The sequence below is a fragment of the Micrasema longulum genome, unplaced genomic scaffold (genome assembly GCF_059751315.1).
Source record: "Micrasema longulum isolate JH-2025_06_02 unplaced genomic scaffold, ASM5975131v1 h1tg000915l, whole genome shotgun sequence".
NCBI lineage: Eukaryota > Metazoa > Arthropoda > Insecta > Trichoptera > Brachycentridae > Micrasema > Micrasema longulum.
The window spans coordinates 36,922-43,525 of record NW_028278106.1 but is presented as its reverse complement, the minus strand read 5'-3'; positions in this window follow the sequence as shown (position 1 = coordinate 43,525).

Sequence of the window (6,604 nt, the reverse complement as noted above, 5' to 3'; positions counted from 1 at the left end):
AATAAAAAATATTTATTTACATATTAAAACAATATACAAGCAATCAAAACAATATGCAAAATAATCAAAACAATGTACAAAATAATAATATAAAAATATTAATAATAAAAATTTATACGTGTCAAAAATTGGAATTAAGAAAAGTTATATAATAATACGAATGGCAGTGATGATATACACATATACGTATATGGATAATAATAAAGACAGCAGCGATGTTATATATTTATTCCCGAAGCAATCTCATACAGTGGTTTCTACCCCTCGATACAATTCAATTATGGATCTTCATCTTAAATATAGACGTTGTTTTGGAGAACTTAATATGTTCATCCAAGACGTTGAACACTCTTGGAGCCATATATGAAAAGTGTCTCCTAGCAAACATCGTACGTGTTCTCGGTATTAAGAAGTAATAAATAGTAAGAAATATTAAAAGCATGTTTATATTAATTATATTTAGTGAATTACAAGGCGACTGAGGCTATATCTAAATAGCTAAAGAGCCACAGTAAAAACATTTTTAATTTACTTAAAATGAAACACTTTGTCATTTTTACCACATAAGAGGTTTTTATATTTATTTATTTATTCATTTAATTTAACAGTACGCCCAAGGTTCATTTACAAAAATTATACAGGCAAGTACAAACAAAGTAAGTAATAATTTTTAAAATAAACAAAACTTTTTCTTTGTATATATATATAAAAACAAAAAGGCATGCTGCAATGCAAAATAAAAAGGGAAACTTTACAAAATTAAAATAATTAAAAAAAAAAATTAAAAATGAAAATAAAAGAAAAATGTTAGAATTAAAAGCTAAAATAACTTGTCAAAAATTTAAACAAAAAAATGCTTTTAACAAATAATGTTAAAAACAAATTATAAAAATTAGTTAACAGTAAGTATATTTTATAAGATAATAATATAATATATAGGACACAAAAATATTTGATAAAATAATTTCAGAAAGAGATAAGATAATAATAATACACATCAAAAGTAGAAAAAAAATTATTACGACTTTAATAATTTGTTTTAAACAATGCATTTAAGAACGTATTAAAATGAATAATTGCTGTATTAAAAATATTTATATCACGAGTAAATTTATTGGCTAAGGAACTAAATATAAACTGAGTTTACACCTGATGATGGGTAATTCAGAATACCTGAAACTAGTTTTGTTTTAATATATTAAACTCTTATGTGGTAAAAATTACAAAGTGTTTTATTTTAAATAAAAAAAAAATAAAAAAATAAAAGACGAGTGATACTTTAATCCGCAAATTTAGAATATCCAGTGACCGGTTTCATCGCTTTCGCGACATCTTCGAGACTGGTCGATGTCGATGTCGCGAAAGCGATGAAACCGGTCACTTGATATTCTAAATTTGTGGATAAAAGCAACACTCGTCTTTTATTTATATAATAAATTACAGTGAACTTCCATCAAGAATTTCCACTTACAAACTTAAATGTTTTTAATAAATAAGCCATAGTAAAAACTAAAATATCTCACATATAAATATCCAACATCATAATTATTTCCATGTAGTGTACTTCTCGGTACTGACTGTCTTATCTACATGTCATTTATGTTTTATTCCGGTTTAAAATATAAATGTTCTTTCCATCTCGACTCATTAGTTATCCGACGTGAAAAACAACAAAAATAGCGGCACCTCAAATCTGTAATTAATAATAATAATCTGTAATTAATAATATGTAATCACTTTTCGAATATGCCTACTTTCGCGAATAAGGATTTCTATTGGAGAGCGGGATAATGGCGACAATAAATTAGTTTTTTTATTAAAATACAATATACTGTTTTAAATTACAATTATCCAACACCAAAAAATAAGTACAAAGTTTATGAAATTCGCGTTTATTATATACCCATACATAATATTTTTTTATAAAAGTTACTTTTTTTAGACGTGGTCAATTCACTGGTCAATTTATACATTCCGGGCTCATAGACAATTTTATCTTCAATTGTCTATAAAAAAAACAAATCTCTCAAACTTCTTGGTTTTATCAATAGAATGACGACGGACTTAAAAAATATATGTAAATACCATTAAAACTATTTATTGCTCACTAGTTCGACGTGAACGTAGTTCTAGTGAAACGGGAGAGTATTCGGCATTTTGTTCCCTACTTTGGTTTATTTTACCAGTGCAGGTTACCAGGAATAGTGCAGGCAATTGGTAAAGTGGCATGGTTACTCGGAATGCAAAAGGGTAATTTTCCTATTTTAAAAAAGAGCAATCTTTCAATCTGTCTTCATTAGAGAAACGTAGAGCTGAGATGGACCTTATATTTGTATGCATTTTTAAAGTACCTAATGCTATAAGTGATGTCCCATCTCTGTTGCAATCCATTTCTTTTTATGTTCCCAACCATGTCACCAGAAGTCAAAACTGCATTTTATCAAATCTTCTAAGAACAACTTTTGCTTTTATGACCCAATGTCCAGAATGTTTAAATTAGTCAATTCGTCACACAACTTGGAATTTTTTGGGATAGATCTTCCGGTTTTTCGTAGATCTCTTCGCTATTTACACAGTGTAAAATGAAGATGAATTGGCACGGGTTAGCTCGAAGTCTTATATGTGGATCGTGTTTTTAAATATATTGTATAGCATTATTTTATTGTCCTTGTTTGTCTTTGCTACATAGTTTGATGTTTGTTTTGTTCAGTTTCTTGTACATATGTTTTATCATGTAACTGTTGTAATCGGCTTGGGCTGTATATCGTCAGCCGGCGTGCATTACCGCAAATCTACGTAACTTTTTCCAGGAGGCAATAAAAACTGTCCTCAAAATCAAATCTGACACATTATTTACTCAGATCCGGGGTGCTGTACTTCTTCAGAATGATAGCCTCCTATTTGTACCTCGCTTATCGTATGATTAGGGAACATCCAATAAGAATCATAAATACCCCAATATGAAAATATATTTTTTGACAAAATTGTATGATTGGGAATGGACGTAAATAAAAGCGAATTTTCTGCACGAAAAATTAAATACATAATTTTTTTCAAACATCCTCAAAAATAGGTTGCTGACGAAGATACTGCAATTTTTTGTATAAATACATATATTTTCGTACAGAAAATTTAATTTGACTTTAATTTGAGACAGCAGAAAATAACTCTGTAAACTTCTCATTGTAATCGAGTCTCAACCGTATTTTTTTTTAATACATAAGTGCACTTTCTGCACTTTAAAAATAATATTTTATTAGAATAAAGAAAGAAGACATACATCATCATCATCATTCCCTTTCCGCACTTAATGGTGCATAGGGTACTCCATTGGTACACCAATCGCAACGTATCTTGATCATTTTTGTTACATGAAGATAAGATCAGACAAATACCATATACAACTTTCTAAAACAAGACAAAGACAATCAATACTAATGAACCGGGGACTGAAATTATACAATAAACTACCAGACAAAACTAAACAAAAGACTCGGACAAACTTTTCAAAAGATGTAAAAAATATTATTTTGAATGAAAATGTTTATATTATTTTTGTAAAATGAATGTAATAATCCGTAAGAGTTAATAAATAAATTTTCAAATTAAAAAATGATCAGTCTTACGATTCAGGTATAAATCCAGGGACTATGAAATATTCTGGTGTGAAAACAGCTTACCCACCACATACCGCACACCGCATCTGAGGACATAAGTCTCCTTGGCGGTGCCCACATACACGAAAAATTTGTTCGTTGTCAAACGGGAAAAGCTGCCCGAAGGAGCTCTCTGAAATCTGGTAGCCTTAGCATCTTTGTGCTGGAAGAAAGTAATCCAGAAGCACATAATATGTACTTCATTGGATTGAGAAGAGAGGCAAGTGAATTCTTCACTGACTGGGATTAAAATGGTGTGAAAACACACTTTTAAATCAATATTTTGTAACAACCATGCGGGAATCGAATCGAGACCTCTTGCATGGTACCATTACACCACGAGGCCGATTACGGATACGGAAAGAGATACACAGTTCCTTCATTTGTGTAATTATTGATTGAGGCCGAGAAGTAGTATCGGCCGAATATTTACAAAGTCCAAAGGGACAGCATAAAAACAACAAAAAACTATAAAAACATAAAATGCAAGCTGTAATAATATACACACTTAAAAAATTATCATAAATTATAACAGGTAACTTAGTATCGGAAAAAACCCAACAAAAAACTGATAGTGATTATTTAACATAAAAAGGGATTATATTTCTATGTAACTCAGTACCATAGCTACGGACACTGGGACTAGTCCAGAAACCGCATACGAGCATCAAACAGAAGGCGACTAAACTACTCATAAATGAATAGTTTTACGTTTTGACCAATTTGTTTCTTTGTACGTAACTCCTGATTTGAATTCAACCATGCCGTGTTGTGTGTCCTTTCAAAGTGTAAAAATACTTCTAGGATCTTAAAGAAACAGGATGGTATCACATTTCATGTGTAATTGGCAAATGAATGTGTAGGTAGCAAATGCGTGACTTAAAAATTGAATTATTTTTCTATCTGTTAGATTGTCGAAGAAATCGAAATGGACATTTCGTTAGTGTTGCCAGGGTAGCAATTTTTTTTACCCTACTTTGCTCACCTAATGAGAGAACTAATGAAAATTGGACCTCGGATTAAACAACTCTGTGGTGGACATTTGACCGAAATTATCTTAAAAACATCAAATATTATTGATATGAAATATAAAAATGTCCGTTGTATGTAAAATAAAATTTGTTTTATATTTGTAGTTCAAAGTTCATTAATTCAATTACTCTTATTTAACGACCCTTTACTTATCAACTCTGCTGTGTCAATCAATATTTTCGCGTGCACAATAAAATTAAATAATAATAAAACAGATTGCTTTTTTTTTACCTCGAATTTGTGTTATGATTATTTTTTTTCTCATCGTGCAACATTACGCGGCGACATCGCAAATGCGCGCGGCGAAAGTGGGGCATAGTGGGGGAATTTTTGGACACAGTCCGATGTATTAAAATATGATTCTACGCTCCTTCTAGACTATTCCTTATTCTATGTAGTGTTAACATAAATATTCATGCATTTTTAAAATGGCGAAAAATGTGAGTAAAAGCATGATTGATTATCTATTTGTTTAACAAATTTGATTGCATCTTCGAATGAAACGATATAATGTGTACATACCGCTAGCCCGAGGCAACGGTGAGATAAACCCAAAATTTCAAATTCTGAGAAACTCGCGCAGACATGTTAATAAATCAAATAACCGCATGTTTTGATATGGTAAAATATTGAAGTTAGATAGTTATTCATTCATTTTCATAATTCCATGTCCGCTCCCTAGTTGGAGCATATGGTGTCCACAAAGATCCTCCAAGCATCTCTGTCGGCTGCCGGCTCCTGTGCATCCTCCCAAGTCAGGTTCGCATCCCTAAGTTCTGACCCGAACTGCAGTCAGCAGCGGACGTCCAGGAGGTCGAGAACCTGATGCCTTGTAAAGTAGGCAAGCGTGCTTAAGCCTCTCAGGAGGCTTCTGCAGCACATGGCCAAACCAACCGTATCGCCTCCGCTTGATGACAGTTGTCACCGGAGTTTGCTGCGTCTGTTCTCTTATTACTTCATTCCTCACAAAGTCAAACCACCGCACACCCGAGATTCTTCTGAGACACATATTCTCTAAACTCTTATTCGCTTTGGACCCTAGTGAGTAGCCACGATTTGCATCCGTAGAGGAGAATAGGTGTTATACAGGCGTTACATAGGCGGCATTTGGTTTTCACTGAGTAAATATCCGATCTCCTTCATACTATTGAACGTGGCGCCTGCTATTCCTAGCCGCACTCCCAGTTCTTTTTGAATGCTGCCATTTTCCGTAACATATACTCCCGGATATTTTAAACTTTTAACCCTTTCGATGACTTGGTTTGGAAGAGTCAGGGAATTTAGGGCATCAAGACATGAAGTGTTACACAGTACATGGGTTTTCGCAATATTGATTTTTAAACCCATGCATGCGGAGTGCCTATTTAGGCTATCTACAGTGGCGTGAAGACCCCTGGCTGAATCATCAATAATAACCGCATACTCTAAGTCGCAAAGTTTTTGGGAGGAGGAGATGGATATTCCTCGATCTAGTGGAATTGACTTCCTTAAGATAAGGTACATGAGGATTATAAAAAGGAACGGTGCAAGGACGCAACCTTGACGAACTTCGGTGGTGACCTCAAACCAATCTGTGACAACATCGTTGATTCTGATTCGCCATACGCTATTTGAGTGAAGGGCTTTGATAGATAGTTAACCTATGTGAAAATATAATATCCATAATTTACTTCAAATAATTTCACACATGGCGGCATTTTTACAATCACGTCAAAAGCACAAAGGTAGACAATTACCCATGAATTTAAATGCCTTTTAATAAGCGCTAACCTAATCCTAAGTTGCCTCTTCTTTAAACCTGCGGGCTCACGCCGTCCTGGAAGACCGTCGATGATGATCTTTCGACTTTATTCGGCGGAACTAAGGGGCGCTGGATTGACGTGGAAGGAGGCGGGAGTGCTGGCTGGCGATAGGGT